Below are 19,231 nucleotides of genomic sequence, written 5' to 3' on the forward strand. Positions count from 1 at the left end.
GACCTCTTGTGGCAAGGTAGCACAATAGATTTGATGTTAATACAGAAACACCATACATATACAGTGACAGACCCTGTTATACACAAAATTTCAGTGTCAAACCATGTTCCTGTCACAATACAGGATCTGTTGGACAATACAAAGACAAAATCAAGGTAGTGGAGGTGTGCATACTTCCAGTGGAATAACCCATCTAGTAAAATGTAGCTCTCTTCATTGTAACAAGATGTGTTGAAGAGGAACCTGACGAGAGATGTTGGCCTAAGTAGAACCTGATGGGCATGTATCAAAGTGGCACAAGGGGGATTTGATGGAGAAGGTGTGGTATCATAGGGAAATGAGAGAACAACACATGAAGGAATTAACTTCGTCTTTGAAAAAAGAGCAAAGTAAATTAATCATGAACCAAGATAATAAGGCACTTAAAGATCTGGAAGCACAATTGTATATGGAACTATCTATATTGAAAGTTTCAGGGGCAGAAGCCAAACTTGGAAAGATGGGGATTACATTTTTGGCTAAATGGGAAAGGTAACTCTAAATGTATAGCCTGGCTACTGAAGGGTAGAGTGCTGTGTCAGTTTATTTTCCAGCTGTATACTCATAAATGGGTTCTGGTTTAACAAGAGAAGGACATTATGGATGCTTTTTGTGAGTTCTGTGAGGATTTGTATGCACCCAGGCTGGGTGATATTCACTGGACTGGGACTGCTAATAGTAGCAAATTGACTCCTCATGCACAAGGAAAGAGTTAGCCTTAATAAGGATATAGAATAACAGAAAATTGAGTGCGTTAGTATTAAGCTTAATCCAAATGCAGCCCCAGGCCCATATGGATTTCCCACTGAATTTTAAAAGTGGTAGGAGAAAATATTAAGTTGATTTGGTGTAAGTTTTTAACTCATGGGACACTGAGAGGGTATGTTTTTGAATCAAGCTACATTTTCAGTACTTCCAAAGAAGAATAAGTAAGTTTCAGCAATTACAGACCTATCTCGCTTATTAATGTGGATGTGAAAATTCTGGCAAATATTTGGCAGGAAGGTTGGAAATTTTACTTCCAAGGTTAATTCAAAAAGGCTATAAATGATTTGTGAAGGGAAGGAACATAACATATAATTGGTAGGTGATATGGGTCTTTTTAATTTAATATGGGAGAAAAAACAAGGAACCTGATTTTTTGATATTGCCGAAGCTTTTGATTCAGTCACTGGTTATTCCTATTTGAAGTTTTGAAGACTAGGGAACGTTGTTGCCATTTTGAGGTATAGGTGAATGGAGCTCTCTTTAGATCAGAAAAGATCGTTAAAATCCATTACTTTTACATACTTTGCAGGTGTATGAAACCACTTGTGAAAGGGACCCGGGAAAATTAATTGATAACAAAAATAAACATTGTTACAATAATTTAAGTATGGAAATGAGGTCAGCATTGTATGAACAGTCCAACAATAAAGACATTAGGATTATGAGTAGTGACAAGGGTGGTATGACCGTTGTCATGAACCAGAATGACCACATAGATAAAATGGAAAGCATGTTAACCAATGAACTTGAATATTCTAGGGTTGACGTTAATGACATTAATAAATGTTTTAGATATGTTCATAGTTTTTTTGTATGACAGTCTTATGTGTGGAAATCTGGATAAGGCCACTTATAATTTTTATAATGTGGAAAATTCCAAGATTGGTATTTTATTTGGTATTCCCAAAACTCATAAGAGTTTAACTGATCCGCCATTTAGACTCATTATTGTGGCTCCAAATTATATTACAGAAGGGATATCACTTATGGTAGATGTTGTGTTAAATCCTTTAGTCAAAAAATGAAGTCTTTTTTTAAAAGATTCTTGGGATTTTCTTGATAGTATAAGGAATTTTAATAAAACATACCGCTTTATTTATTGCTCCCGTGGTCTCTTCTGGTGTGGATTTGGTGCTTGGTTTTTGGCTTGAAGAAACTGGAAGGAAGATGGAGGTAGCATAAATGTTGGATAGTGGAAAAGAAGAGGAATGTGTGCAAAAGGAAGTGGAGTCAGAGAGCTTTCATTTAAGTGGTGAGGTCATGATTGAGGGATCAGATGAGTTGTTGACGAAGAAGGAGGTGGTTGGAGTAAAAGAGAATGCTGATGTGAAGGTAATCAAACCTTCACAAGATTCAGAGTACCTATACCAAAAAGGTCTGTTCTCTGGCTCCAAATCAGAGTGTGTAGTTACAATCCTTCGGTTGGGAGGGTTGTGGGATGATTATTTGAAAGAAATGATTATGCAGAGTGAACTGGAGAATGAAGCAGCAGTATCATAGGGTGACATTATGGACAAGATTCAAGAAGAGGAGGTGAGAGAAATTTCAGAAGAAAGAAAGTCATATGCATTGATGGTGCAACAGGGACAAAAGCAATTAAGAGAAAGAGAAGGAGGAGAAGATATCCTAAAGAAGTTTGTTGTATGGCTCAGTGTTAAGAAGGAAAAAGAACTAGAAAGGTACAAGGTATGGGATACAATTATTACACCCTTGGGAATATCGCGCAATGAAGTAAGAGCTTTCATTCATATTAATAGAGAGACTTACTGTGACATTAAATTTGAGGCTGGGCAATACATGGAATGTTTTTAGAGAAATTTGAGAAAAGAAAAACTGTAATCTGTGGAACCTTTATGTGGTGTAGACTTTTTATAGAGAAACAAAAAAGAGGATTACTATACAATTTCGAACGGAAGTAGATAAGGAAGCACTGAAAGACTATTTAAACAATGTTTGTAAAGAAGTGTTGCACATTACAAAAGTATATGATGACAGAGGTCTAGAGATTGGGGGATGGGATTGTGGTATAATTTTGAAGATGGAAAATGATAATATTGTGTATATTCTGAGTGTAATAATTGTTGAAGGAAATAGAGGATATGTAAAATATAAAGAACAGCCGAAAACCTGCTTTTTTGTGAAAAAATTATCACTTAATAGGAGAGCATGATAAAAGAAGATGTTTTGCTTGTGGGGAAGTGGGACGTGAAGCAAAGAAATGTAAACTGATGAGTAAAAAATGTGGAAAAATAGAGCATGATTTAATTAACAATGAAGAACACTTTTTATGTTGGCAAGAAGAGCACATGCAAGAACATGCACATGATATAAAAATCAATGTAGCAAATAAACATGAAAAACAAAATATCAAACAAGAAGAAGATGGGTAAAGAAAAACAAAAAGAATGAAGATGAGCAATCATTACTGGAAACAAGTGAAGAGGAAGACAGTAGTTGGAATATCATAAGAGGTAAAAAGTTAAATAGGGAGAAGGGTCAAAGATATGAAAAGAAAATTTAAAAATGTGATTATAAAAGAAAATAAAAAAAAAAAAGGATTAAGCCTTAACATAATAAATCTGGAAGAATCTGAGGGTCTTATCAATAAATGTTAACAGCATAAAAATGTTAAAAGAAGGTTAGGTGTTGTGGAATGGTGTATATTACTTGAGATGCATGTAATTATTAGCCAACAGCATTACTACTGCACACATCCCCTACAGACATAAGACCTAAACAAAATAAATAATACACATACATACACTTAAAAAAACCCTACACCTAACACTACACTAACTCTTACACACATTACCTATCTATGCACTTACCTTAACCCAAATCCTAACACTAAAGTCCTATCTATTGCACATTTTCCTTACGGAGCTATACCACAGACGGGCCAAACAAAACAAATCGAGATTTCAAAATTTGCAGTTTTGACCATTCGAGGTTTACATACTTCGCATAATACGGTTCGACATCTTCATATTTTCCTAAAGGGATTTTCGATCGCATAATAGGAACCCATGTACGTAGATATATATATATATATATATATATATATATATATATATATATATATATATATATCTATGTAGGTATATACGGACATAGTCATATATATGTAAGCAGATATATATACATCTATACAGGTATATGTGGCCATACATCTGTAGATAGCAATGGTAGATTAACAAAAACAAATTTGTCCACAGGCACCGGTAATGGGGTTGAGAGGCCCCAAACAATATACGTCTTGTATGAATAGGTATACCCCCCCATAGCCAAACACGTCTGCCCTGCAATACACTACCAAGTGTTGCAGATCCCATAACCAGGACCTGACATGACATGGCCACAAGATATTAACAGTACTACATCCCACCTGTATGATGTCAGGCTTATATTCATAACATATCATGCAGTACAGTCCGGCTCCCATAGGAAATGTAAAATGTGGAAGCCAACATACCCAGGATACATATACACAGACACATATATACATATAAATATATATATATATATATATATATATATATATATATATATATATATATATATATATATATATATATATATATATATATATATATATATATATATATATATATATATATATATATATATATATATATATATATATATATATACATACACACACACATACATGTGACTACACATACACATGCAGAGATATGTACAGTAAGATAAATATGTAGAAGGTGCACAAAATATGGAACAGTCACTATGCCTACAGTTCTCACCTGAACAACTGGACACTGTATGGGCCACCCATACAAATGACATCATTGCCTGCAACATATACCCACAAAGAGGTCATAGGAAAAAACCCACACACAGGTGTGCGGACATGGAAAACCTTTGTTTGTGTACAATTACAGTTCTATATACTATTGCTACTGTAATTGGGATTGTCTTCACAGAGGGAGGGAGGTCATATCTGCTTTCCACATGTGTGCCATTGTCTACTGACAGACATCCTAAGGACATTGTAGTGATGTACCGCTGCTAGCATGTATTGCCACTGTCAACTGCAGCAGAGATATTGGCCAATATGTGTGGACATTCTGACACACTCTGTAAAGTCCAGAGGTATACACAGAACCCCTTAGTGCAAAACATGTGTACCATGCCTGATAATATGGATGCTAACAGCCATGTAGATGGGTATAACACATAACGACTAGTATACATATGCCACCATATGTTATGCAGTCACACACCCCTGTCTGGCCTAACATGTAAAAACCGCTGGTACGGGGATGCCATGGCCACATACTACCCATTAGATATTGACATACATCTGTACAGCATCCCACTGCCCTTTCTGACATACATGACTGTTAAGGGAGGCCTGGCAGCAGTACATCTGGCAGGTATCTGCACATGACATCTCACTGGGTAAGTACACTAAGCTGCTAGGCATGTAGCAATGCACTGTGCAGGCTACAGGCAGACTGGCTCAACACTGGCCTACATCTCCTATTGGGGAAAGTACATGTACCTGCATATATAGCAGGCTGTACAGGCATGTCACAGCACAGGGTAAGATGCACCTGTGTAACAGTGCATAACCACAACCAATGAGAACAGAGCCACAGCCACATATGGCAAGCTAGCATAATATTACAGTATATGGACTATCTGTTCAACATCATCCTCATATGTGCCACTCACACAGTAACCCTACATATACTGGGTCACTACACAGTTTGGTCTGATGGCTAAATGTGGTATGGGACATGTGTGTGTGTATGGCCCTACAAACATGTAAGCCAATACGGTAGCATACAGTGGAGCAGCATGTAACATCAGATAGGATGGGACCTAGGACGATGACAACTACCACAGTCTGTACACAGGCCAAGGTACATATTAACAATACACACACTGTCATCATTCAACATAACTACACAGACCTCAGTACTGTACAAACAACTACAGTATGTCCAGGTTATGTCATCAAATATAACCGCTACTGCACATAACATGTGTAGCAGTCTTACATCTCACTGGCTTGTTATAAGATATGATGACATTAATTATGGTGTACAGCACATATGCACCTCTTAATGTATGACATATGTACAAAGGCTGACTGAGTTATGCCTGGAAGCACATACACAGGGCCAATATTAACACGTTGCTGTAATAACAGCATACATTTACTGTTGTAACAGGGTTTGTTGCAACATATGTCCTATGAGGGATATGAAATCAGTAACTGTCATGGCTTTCACCATCTACAGACTGCAGTCCTCACACTACCTTCTGCAGTTCACAGATACATGTTCTGTGGGTAACACATGACACCAAAGGCACCACACATTGCACCACACATTGCCCTGTCTGCAGATGACCCTACAGATGGGGAGTCCTCATAAACATACAACTGACATGGCAGGTATTAATACATGTAGGACAGCCATATCTGCACACACCCTGTTAAACCAACATTACTCCGAATGCAGTAAAGCAGCACTTACAGTCTGTAGTCAGGTCAGGCACATCCCCCTCCTGTGTGTTGGCCTGTTTCCACAGTGTATGTTGTCAGAGGTAAATCCTCACTCCATCTGAGATGCTGTTTGCAAAACAACAGAATGAGTTCCTGCTCACAGTGACTGAAAAGGACCAACACAAACATGATGTTCCTAGATACTGGAGTGTGTTTCCATGCAATTGGCTATGGGAATGTTACCACAGCTGTTCCACATGCAATCAGTTAGGGGAGGGCTGTAATTCATGCAGAGGCCATCAGCTGATTACATACAATACACATGCTTCTGCCTAAGAAAAGCAGGTATAGGTCTCCACATCCACCAGTGAGGCAGTGCGGGAGGCAGTCAAAGGCACCGGCAAGTCAGGGAGGGGTGGGAGACTAAAATCTAAGCATGTTTGCATCACACATCTACCAGCACAGGGTATCAAACCCCTGATGACTATGTAGTGCTATCACAGTCCTATGCAGCTGTTGGATGCACCACATAGGTTACCTATTGTGGAGTCCGCAAAACATATATGTGATGGTGAGTGACCTCTGCAACAGGGATATGGTAGCTATATGGTAGGTGATGTACACGTGCCTGTCCACATGAACAGGTACCAGCATCAATACAGCCACACTCTCACAGGGACGCACACACATTGACACACTTGGCAGGGCCAAGGATACAGCTCATCACTAGTGAGACTGCCACAGCACATTACTGTGCAGGTATCACATGCACCATATGGGTCATACTGAGGTTATATGAGCAAAGGGTTTGGGGAGGTATCTGACATCAGACAGCATGCTTCAGTATACCACTGGGGGTTGTAGTGAGTGTGGATGTGATCATACGCATCATACAACATACGCACAAACACACAGGGTACCAATACTGACATGCATGGGTGCATTTTTGCATGGGTATGTAGTGATCAACTGTGCCAGATGGCTATACAAGGCTAGGTGATGGGTATACCTTGGCATCAGGCCACATGACAATGGCCTGCATTGCGGCTCAGGTCTGTGGTTTCTGCATTTGCCCACACAGGTGGGTATTGTATCCATCATCCAGTCACCTGGGTGGCTATTGCATGTGGCCACTGCTGTGCATCGCTTGCCATGTATGTGTTCCCTAGTCCATGACATGTATGGTGTCTGGGATGTGCACACCTCCCACATGCATGTATAGTGGCATGTGGAACTGTACCTGGGTTATTGGGCCCATGTTGTGTACACAGATTATCATCAGATGTGCCAGTCATGGCCCCCTGTGGCAGGAACTGGTAATGGACAGCAGGTTAACCCTGCACCTACATTGATAGCATGCTACTGGCATTCCCTGCCTTCAGTGGCATCTGTCCATACAGGGCATGTTTTCAGGCATGGTATGTCCTTTGTGGGTCACATGTGATGGAACCACAGGTGTTGCAGATGTCTAGTGGTGAACATGGGGAAGGTGCACTGCCTGCATGTATGTGGCTATTAGACAGATGGACAGGATGCCATGTCCTCTGTAGGCTACTGCAATTGCTCCATAGTTACTATCAGTCGCCACTATGCAGTGTACTACACACACATTGGCTGTTGCCTCGGCATGTGTGTGTGTGTGTATGTGACATAGGTTGACAGTGTGCTCTGGGTAATACTGGGGTTGCTAACTGTGATTGCCTGGCCGTGATGCACATGTATGGGTATGGATTTGCACCACAGCCTCATAGCTATTTCACATATGGTATCCCTGTATAATCGGCATTGTGATATAGGGCCACCATAAAAGACATCTGCAAAACCCACCCCATACTGGGCCCAGGCGTCACACACTCGCACCCACCTCCACACGGGATACACGTTACAAACACACACACACACACGTCATGTCTGGGAGTTGAACCCCTACTTACCAACTTTAGTACACTACAGCACTACACAGTTATAGTACGTGCCACAGAGATTACTGGAGTACCCCTTCCCCAAAGGTGTTTTTCACATTGGATGACATCAGCAGGACTGCCAAAGTAGGCCATAGGATATGTACTGAGTGTGACTAGCCTAAAATGCATTGCTCCCCACACAGACAGTGGAACACACATAAAACATCCAAAACCGCCATGTGTGGCTATAGAATCCCTAAACAGAGGTCTATATCACACTACAGCACTATGCAGTTACAAGACACACTATGGAGTTTACTGGGCTACGGCTTCCCAAAGGTGTATTTCTAGGTGGATGACATCAGCAGCCTTGCCAAAGATGAGCATTTGAATTGTAGGGAGTGTGACTACCCTAAAAAGGGCTTGCTCTCTATACAGACTGACACACAAACACACACACACACACACACACACACACACACACACACACACACACACACACACACACACACACACACACACACACACAGTTGCCATGTCTGGGAAATGAACTCCTGCCTAACTATTTTATCACACTATGACAGTACACAGTTATGGGATGCACCATGGAGATAGCACCTACTCCAATCTAAGCTGCCTTCGCTCAGCAAACAGACTCCTTGTCCAAACAACTAAATCTCTCAACCTAGGTGGTGGCTTATTTGCCAACACCACTGGTAAAATATGGAACTCTCTCCCAAATAACATCACGCTTGCAACTTCTCTAAGTCAATTCAAAAATAGTCTAAAACTCCACTTCAAGTCACACTGGCTATGTCCTTGCTCAAACCCAGACTAGCTCTGTGCCATTAACTAAAACATAAACAACTAGCTAAGATGATAAGTACTTTGTATACTGTGATAAAGAAATATGTATCCTGTCTAACTCTATGTCATTATACTGCCTACCGTCCTTGCTAATATGTTATTAATGTTACATTTGTAGTAATCTCAGAAATAATAATGGCAGTCTTGTACTTGTATGTAAATAGCCTATGTTTTTGTTAAGTTCTTTCAGCTCATTTACTGTACCTAATTATCAATGTAACTCAGTTGGAGCTTTTCTCCCCGGGCCTCTGCTGAAAAAGGACATGTATCCAGTCGGACCATCCCCGTTAACAAATGTAAAATAATAATAAAAATAAAATAAAATAATGATCACTGGGATGCAACTTTTCCAGGGATATATTTCTAGGTGGATGACATCAGCCTTACCAAAGTAGAGCATTTCAATTGTAGGTAGTGTGACCACCCTAAAAAGCATTGTTCTCTACACAGATAGGGTCAGACAAACACACACACTTGTCATGTCTGGAAGTAGAACAGCTACCTACCTAATTTATCACACTATAGCAGTATGACGTTACAGGACACGCTACGGAGATTACTCGGCTACATCCTTACCAGAGGTGTATTTCTAGGTGGATGACATCAGCAGCTTTGCCAAAGTAGTGCATTTAAATGGTAGGGGTGTGACTACCCTAAAAGGAATTGCTCTGTACACAGACAGACAGACATATACACACACACAGTTACCATGGCTGGGAATTGAACTCCTACCTAACTATTTTATCACACTGCAGCAGTACACAATTATTGGACATGCCACAGAGTTTACTGGGATAGAACCTTTGCAGGGATGTATTTCTAGGTGGATGACATCAGCAGCCTTACCAAAGTAGAGCATTGCAATTGTAGGGAGTGTGACCACCCTACAAAACATTTCTCTCTACTCAGACAGACACACACGCATACACACACAGTTGCCAAGGCTGGGGTTAGAACTCCTACCTAACTAGTTTATCACACTACAGCAGTACCAGTTATGGGACACACCACAGAGATTACTGGGATACAGCTCTCCCAAAGGTGTATTTCACAGTAGATGACCTCAGCAGGCTTGTCATAGTGAGGCTATGGGGAGGCCAGTGTGTCTGCATGGGCCACAATCCATAGGTTGACACACCACATGCAGGCACAACCTGGGTCATATTCCACAGGTACATGTATACAGCTGCTAGATGACTACTTCATTGAACAGTCATGTTGCACAGCTGGCACGTGCACCACATACTCTGTAATGCTGACAGATACCAGTGACTAGTATCTGCAGTGTGTGTGACATCAGACCCTCATGTGGTTGTGGCCCTTTGGCTGTGTGCTGGGTGGGAGAGCCCTGGATGGCTCCTTGTCACAGTCACCCTCTTCCACACATCTATGTATGCCTACCTTTGGCTTATTATAGTGTGTTGTGCTTACATATATGCCTGTATACCTATCCACTGTGTGTGCAAAGCATGTGTGGTGCATGCTGAGGAGTGTCTGTAATAACATCTGCGGCTGCCAGATATGTCTGGCCCACTGGTGTTTGCAGACATGGCCTTCATGTGTTTAAGTGTGTGAGCATGCCCAGTATGACCTTTCAGTATGTTGTTGACTGACATTGCCTTCATCACTCTAAGTGTGTGGGCATGCCCATTATGGCCATCTGTATTGAATGTGTAGATCGGGTCCAGGTAGTTTGTACTGCAGTGCTAACCTTTGTGTTGTACACTTACAGGTACCATGCTGTCTCTGCAGGGTATCCATCAATCATTTGGCATGGACTGTTACTACATTTCTGCATAGGATGGGGGTGCACACCTGACTATTTCTACATTTCTACACAGGATTGGGGGGTACACCTAACTGTTGCTATATTTCTATGTAGGATGGGGGGCCCACACACCTGACTATTTCTACATTTCTACACAGGATTGGGGGGGCACACCTGACTGTTACTACATTTCTACATAGGATGGGGGGGCACACCTGACTATTTCTACATTTCTACCCAGGATTGGGGGGCACACCTGACTATTTCTACATTTCGACACAGGATTAGGCGGCACCCCTGACTGTTACTATATTTCTGCGTAGGATGGGGGTGGGCACACCTGACACTTGTACACATTTGCTAGGACTGTGCTGGTATGTCAGGTACTCCATTTCAGTCTGTAGTCTTACCTATCATGCTGGCTAGAAGCATACCAGTGTACTACAGATCTTAGCTTTTAATTACCTACATATTAGTTTCTGAGTTCCTAGCCTTCAGCACTGACATCCCACTGCCTGACCTGCTGTACTCTGTCTCTGTAGGCCTGGGGGGAAGTTACCCATAGGCCTCATTCAGAGGCCATAGCACAGCCTTTGTTTGTGTTTGTCTACACCTGTCCTGCTGGCTGAGACTGTTGTTGGGTATGTGACCCCCACCCCCTGACTGGCATGTATGAGTCACTTACCTTGTGGGTGTCCCAATATTGAGGGTGGTGCAGCAGGGCTGCCTATGTCGGATGCACATAGTACACTCCCTACACATGGTTAGGCACAAGTAGTGTAATGTGTGGCATCCCATTTACTGTATGTCAGAGTCGGAGAGAGATGTTATTCCCTTGGTCCCTCCCATGTCAGTGTATGTGCTATGCGTTGCCTCTTTGCCAAGGCCAGAGCATACTGGGCACTCCTCCTTCTGCCTACTGGGGCAGGCCCAGATTGTTCCTCCTTCTCCGAGTCGCTTTGTGCCTGTGCAGGTCTTGGCAATGGTGGGGGGCTGTGTGGCCCTGCCCCATGCTGTTCCTGGTGTAGCTGTTTCCACAGGATCATACTGTGTAGCATGGTACATACAAGGACAATTAGGGTACACGTAGTCGGTGAGTACTGCAAGGCTCCACCGGATGTGTCCAGGCACCGGAACCCTGACTTGAGCATCCAAAACACATGCTCTACTATAATTCTGGTCTGTGCGTGTGCCTAATTATGGAGTTCTTGTTCGGGGGGGGTGCATTTCTGATGGGTGTCATCAGCCACAGCTCCAGTGCATATCCAGCATCCCCCACTAGGTGACCATGTGGGATGTCCCCAATGGCAAATCTCTGGTACAGCTGTGTCAGATGCCAGATGTGGGAATTATGATAGCTTCCAGGTCAGCCAGCACATACGTTCATTACTATGCCCTAGACATCACACACGACCTGGCAGTTGATGGAGGGGAGGACCTTGCGGTTGATGTAGACCCTACCCTGCTCACCGAGTGGTGTTTTGATGCATATGTCCATGCAGTCTATTGCACCCACTACCTCAGGGTATTCTGCTATTTGGTGGAAGAGATGCATATTGCTGGCCAATGCCTCACGGGTATTGGGGAAATATACGTGCTCACCGACATGTGCTGACATGGCATCCAGGAACTGGTGGAGTAGCCTGGATGCTGATGCCTGTGAAATCCCAATCATATCCCCATTTGGCCTTTGAAAGGTACCTGTAGCTAGTATTCTTAGGCCTACACATACCTTGGTATCTACTGGGATGGGTTCACCTCTGTTAGTTCTGTGTGTCAGGCATGGCTGGTACAGCTCAACAATTTGCTGTAGGAGGTCCCTGTCCACCCTATAGCGCTTCACTATCTCCAGCTTATGTAGCCCCTGGTAGGTTACCCTGGGTCTGTACACTCTTCTCCATCTCCTCACTGTGGATTAGCTGACAGCATTCACATTCTCACCACCCTCAGCCTCTCTTCACAGTTTGTGGATAGCTATTGCAGCCCCTATCATTTTGCTGTTGTGAGAGTGTAAAAGTTTCCCCTGTTTTTACACCGGTGGGTGGGAAAAACAAGAGGGGAAGGTGTTTGCTTAGTTTATAGTAGTGTTCTGGGCTGGTCTGTTCTGCTGCCTGTGTAATTGGCTGATTCTGATACATTTCACCTGCCATCTAAGCTAGTTCTCCTTGATTACCTTCCTAATGCTGTTTTCCCTTCCCATTGCCTTCCTGTTTAAGCCCATGTGCGCACTGCTCAGAGTGCTCAAATGTGCACACTGCTGCTATTTCCTGGTTTAACCTCTTTTTTTCTTCCTGTAAAGCCTGGTGCATGGCACGCACACGCGCTTAGGCTTTGTAAAGAGTGCTGAGCAAAGTTTAGACACACCGCAAACCCGAGCCACAGGGCTCCAATCTGCTTGCAGTATGCCTGACACACCCCCATGATGTCACCTAACTCCTAGGCTTGCACATGGCTATTCCTACTCTTAGACTGTTGGGACCTGATTCACATGCTGGGGAAAACTGGGATTCACTATCCTTCCCCTCATTTGCATAGGATTGCCTGCTAATACATAGTTACATGTGTCACACTGAGCCTCCCCTCTTAGAAACCACTACTCACTGGCCAGGATGTCTTCTGCCTGCCATTGACTTGCATGGCAGAATACTGGTTTTAGTTAGAATGCTTATTTTAGGTTTATTTTATTATCCCCCCCCATCCCATTTGCGCACCACTGCCCTACTCTTAAACAGCCGAGATCGGCTTAAAAAAAAAAAGTTTATTTTTTTTATATATTTTTTTTTTTTGTTTGCAATGCCAATGGCCTTATACGTGGCCATTGGCATGCTTACTACATGATATGCAGCCTTTATTTGTAGCTGTCATAGCTCCATTTTGGATTTTGCAGAAATGTACTCAGTTACTAACCAAGTACATTTCTGCAGATAGCACAAGTCTTGCACAGACTGTTGCAAGCTTTCTGGATTGCAAAATCACCTCATTTGCATGGATTTCACCTGAAAATAGGGTGATTTGCATACCACGGCTTAGTCCATGCAAGATTAGTGCAGGAGCGTTCGTGCATGCACCTGCAGGCTGTTCCTGGATCACATGGCAGACATATTGCCTGCTTGAGCTCCTGCTGTGCAAGCTTTTGAGAATCCAGGGGAATGTTCTTTTAGTAGAGTTGAATCTGAATTTAATGAACAATGACTTAAGATTGGTGATTTTAAAATGGAGTGATTCTGTTGTGTCTGATTTTATTATGTTTAGTGGATATTATGTTCATCTTGGAATATAAAAAATATCTTTGAAGCAGTTTTGGAGAGGGAAGAGGGAGATGATTTGCTCTTTTGAGCCTAAAGAATGTAGTGATGTTTGCTTATTAATTAGGAGTGAAAAAAGTTAAATATCATAGTTATATGCTGTGAGAGTTAATGATCAACAAAGGAACATTATGCCTGATAGCTATTTATGCCTCTATGAACATGATGGAAGGGACTGACATACTTAATTATATTAAACGTTATATGTATGTGTATTAATATAGATATAATGTTGATAGGGGACTTGAACTGCTATTTAAAAAAATGGGGAAACAAGTAAAGTTAAGTTTAATAAAAAGTTTAGGCATAGGAAGAATTGATATATATAGGTTCATAGGTTGGTACTAGGCTATCGGCCCTAGGGCCTATACAAGCCTAGACATGACAATTTACTGGCTATTTCTTCCCAGAATATTTACTTCCCTGGTCCCCTGTCTAGCAGGGTGACTGATGTGATCCCTGGGGTGAATTTCCTATCTCCCATCCAATAGTCAAAGTTCCTTTTGAAGAGTGCCAAAGAGGCACTCAGCTTGACATGTATGGGCAGTCTATATATATATATATATATATGCACTCAGCTTGACATGTATGGGCAGTCTATCTATATATATATATATATATATATATATATATATATATATATATATATATCAGGTTATTTAAATGAAGTGAATTATGGGCAGATAATACTAGGGTTTTCAAATAATGTGGAAAGTCTGAAGCTTTAAGAGAGATGAAGGAAGATCATAAACACGAGATCTTTTTATGAATCCTGATCCTGGACACTATCAAGGGTAGAATTTAAGAAAAAATCTAAAACAGACTTCTTGGAAGTTGAAAAATGGTTCTGAAACCAAAACAGGGGTTTATACAAAACTGAAAAGAAAATTTTAGGTGAAAAAAACAAATGTACAAAAAAAATGGAAAGGCTGAATAATATGATCAATTGACAAAAATATTTATTTAGTTGATGAAAAAAGAGAAAATAGAGCCATTATTGGCAAAATGGTTAATTCTAGAAATTATTGGTAAGTTTTTTTTTTAAGAAAATACATACTGAGGAAATGAAATATTTAGAGATGACGTGGCTAGTGCAAATACATAAAAGTTATTAGAGAATGGAACTGCAAAAAATAATTAAAATTGATGAGTTAAGTTGGCTATTTAAAAGAAAAGTTGAAAAGAAAGAGCTTGGAGAATACAGAATAAGTTATTACTTTTATAAACAGATGAATGATGAAGAATATAAGCCTTCTGGAATTTTAAATGAGTGGACAAAAGATGAGATTGAAGAAAAAACAAGTACAAAATATAGTAACTTTTTTATATAAAATAGATAAGTAAAATATGGCACACTGGAGACCTATATTACTGTGTAATATACATAATAAAATTCTGATGAAAACTGTAGTTCAGAATAATACGGTGTAGTCAAGAAATGATAAATTAAAGTGTTCATGGTGTGAAAGGAAAACAGGAAAAGGAGATGTTATCAGTATTTAAAGAAGTTGGGGATAATATTTTGAGGAGGAAGGAAAGGAAGACAAGGTGGTTGCTTGGGACATTGTTAAAGCATACAATATTATATGCCATATAATGCATCACTGCCCTTCTTAAGCACATTTATAACCTTTGGCTCACCACTGATAGAATGGCAAATATTTGGAAATTCATATTTTGCCAGCTCAATACCAAAAGAAACTAAGCCCTCTTTTTGTAGTCACTTCTGCCTCATCTCCATCCTACTTACCTTTGAAAAAATTCTTTAAAAAAACATATGTAACTAACTTACCATTTATCTACAAATATACCATCCACTCTCCATCAAAGACCATGGATTCTGGGCTGGTAGGAGCACACTGACTGCTCTATGGACCCTGACAACATCTTAATTAATACAGATAAAAGAAAACGTACTAGACCTCTGTTCATTGGCATGGTCAACCATCCAGTTCTACTTCTCAAGCTGAAAAACACTGGGATCAGCCCTGATACCAATGCATAGTTCATTTCAGGTAAAGATAGGACCTGGTTATTCTAGCAGTTTCTTAATTCACTCTTGAGTCTCACAGGGCTTCACTCTAGCACCTCTTCTATTTTCAGTCTTCAGGAGTTAATTTCCACTAGACCTGCCCAATTTGCCACCACTTCTTTATGCAGATGAAATTCAGCTATAAAAAGATCTTCAGCTACAGCATTAGCTAAATTCAAATAAACTACTGATCATTGCTAAAAATCAAACCTCATGTTATTTGGCATCCATAAAAGATTATCCAAACCCTACCAGTCATTTAATTTCCTTGACTGTAAAAACAATCTCACTGAAACCAGCATCTCCTACAGATACTTGGGAATCTGGATAGACCAGTGACTAAACATCAGTGAACACACAGAACATTTGAGAGCCCAGATCAACAGACTACATTTCTGGGCAAACATAATATCTTAGTTCCTCTCATCCAACAAGAGCTGCTATAGGAAAAGACACCCCCTTGCCTTGCTTGAGTATGGTTTCCAACTATTTACATATGTCTCTGCCAAAACCACTTCCACCCTTCAGATCCTTCACAATAAAATATGTTAATTAATCACTAACCCTCCATAAAATGAACATCACTGACTTACTATTTCAAAGGCTAAGTGGCTTCTAGTACAGGCTCCCTACTCTTCAAAATACTCAAATTTTCCACCCCCTCTCCTCTCTTTTCCAATCTTTTTAATGCCACTCAAACCTATGACCTAAAAAATCAAGCTATATCTGCTCCCTCCCTATAAGATGCTTCTCTTAAACTGTACTCTACTAGGCATCACCTCTTTGTACTGGCCCCCAAAATATGGAAGTCACTTCCTTTTGATTTAACTGAGCAACAGTTGAAACAATACTTACTAAAATAATGTTTGAATGCAGCTGTCCATCTAAAAGACATGTCACATAAACCAATATCTCCAACTACATAGTAACTTTATCTTCCATATTCCTGATCCACTTGATTAACTGACTCATCCTAAGCTGTGATTCAGCTTACCACACCATTACTACTCTAAATCCACTATACTTGATCAAATCTCCTCTTTCACCTTATTGGTCTGTTTCAGCTTTCCTAAAGCAACTACTATTCAATGCTACTTCTCCTGCTTTAACTTTATTTCCCTTTTCTGTTCCAGTTATGTAACTGTGCGTATATTTAGTTTGTTAGTTCTTCAGTGTATATATTGCTTGACAGATGTTCTATGCTTAGTCATAAATATAAACCACCATTATTTATATACTGTACATTATTTTGATACACTATGATGTAACCTAGGCCTAGCTCTAATTGGTCATCGTTTGATTAGTGTTCTACCATAGTAATCCAATTTAAATAAATAAATACAGGCAAGAATGTGCCGAAATCAAATGAGTTATAGAAAAGAACAAGATATTTATTCATAGCAGTGTATAATAATTCAGAGATGCATGCTATGATAAATGGTTGATTAGGTGAAAATGTAGGATGTTGAATGGCATGATGCAGAGATATCCAGTGGGACGCTTGATTTTTTTAATAAATGCTATAAATGGTGTTAAAGAGAAGATTAAAAGACTTGGAAAAGTGTTAGACTGTTAGACTGGAGTTGGTTAATGGGATGTTCTTACCAGTAAATTTAGCTTATGTTGATGATTTTCTTTTAATAAGAAATAATACAGAGGATATGGTAGACTGTAAAACAAATAAAGAAGGTGATGGGAAATGTAGATCTGACTTTTAATAAAATGAAAAGTGTTGGTTTCAGGGATAAAGATGTTATTGAGAGGATTCAATTAAGTAAAGCAACATATTCTGTGTTAAGGTGATCTATGCAAGGCATAAGTGCATAATGGAGTCATGGAAAGCAACTCTGAGAATGTAAAGAAATTAATCCAGTTGTGAATATTATTTCAGATATTCTAAAAATATATTTCATAACCAGTACCTTGTTAAATTATAAGTTACACTGTGAGAGTCTGGGACTTCCAGAAGTGATAGAAAAAGTGCTGGTCAAGATTATTTCTAAAGTTATAGTGATTGCAGATTAAATCCACTTAAATGAAGCATTGCTTTTAATGAGAAATAGAAAGACAGATCAAGTATGTTGCATCCAGGGGTACATTCAGAATCATAGTTTGTTATGTATTAAAATGTTTATGTCTTAAAAGCTAGTCAGATAAGAAAAGTAATGTGTGAGAAATATTATAAGTTGAAACATTTTAAGAAGAGGAAGACAGATGCTGACAATGAAAGGATGTTAATGATACATAACACAGTTTTCAGTGTAAATTAACACTAGCAAGAGTGAAGGGAAACAGGAGAATATGGTATAAAATGTTATAGAAGATATATGCATGTAGATGCCTGAGTCATTTAGATATGCAGGAAAAAGGACATCCTAAGAGTAAGAATGACATTTGAGACTGCATAGAAATGGCAGGTTTCTTTACATAGGCTGCCTATTAATGTGCATGTGAAATATGAATGTAAAGACAAAAGATTATATAAAAAATGTGGCATTGATGAAACAAGTCATATTTTACAGAATACAAACATTTGATAAAGTTTTGAAAAAAAGTAGAATCAAATGTTTTAAAAAGATGAATTTTGAGAATGATATTGTATGGCATTTATAAGGTAGAATGGAACAAGCTTCAAGCAGGTGAAACAGATATAACAAAATGATGGCTTCTTTAGAAAGAAATGCATTCTGAATTTTTTTATATAATCAAGTTGAATATTATATAATGTAGTAAAGAATATAAAATACTGATTAGAACAAAAGAGTGGGGGTTGATATTCTATGCATTATATCTACTGAAAATTATTTCATACATTTGTACATAACTGCATATAGCTGCAGATGTTTATAAAATAGAGATTTATGTTTTAAGTCAAGTTCCTATACTGTTTCAGTAGGGATGCTGGAGGACCATACCCAAATGAAGATAGTTACCAAGATGGAGATGAATAATGGTAATAATGCTGCTGAATGCAGTTTGCAGTATAAAGATGATGTCCAGAATGAGGATCCTGTACAGATCGAGGAAGCAGTTGTTTCTGTGCTATCTGAAGGAGGACTGGATCATACAACA

The sequence above is a fragment of the Protopterus annectens genome, chromosome 1.part1 (genome assembly GCF_019279795.1).
Source record: "Protopterus annectens isolate FY-2018-M chromosome 1.part1, PAN1.0, whole genome shotgun sequence".
Taxonomy (NCBI): Eukaryota; Metazoa; Chordata; order Ceratodontiformes; family Protopteridae; genus Protopterus; species Protopterus annectens.